Genomic DNA, 241 nt, shown 5'->3' on the forward strand with positions numbered 1-241 from the left:
GCTCTTTCAACACAGGTATATTTGCATTTGAGGAGCGTTATCAAAGCGCTTCCGTTTAGGCAGAGCTGTAAATATGATGATAAAGACTTACAGAGATCATTGACCACTTATGAAGATAATTACATCACTCTATCTTTAACGTCAACTAATAATAATAATCCTGTTGAGTGCGTAATAGTTGTTTAAAGTTAATAATAATAATAATAATTGCGAGGATTAATTAAGTGTTCTGTTATAAGGA

Source organism: Chanodichthys erythropterus, chromosome 12 (assembly GCF_024489055.1).
Source record: "Chanodichthys erythropterus isolate Z2021 chromosome 12, ASM2448905v1, whole genome shotgun sequence".
Taxonomy (NCBI): Eukaryota; Metazoa; Chordata; class Actinopteri; order Cypriniformes; family Xenocyprididae; genus Chanodichthys; species Chanodichthys erythropterus.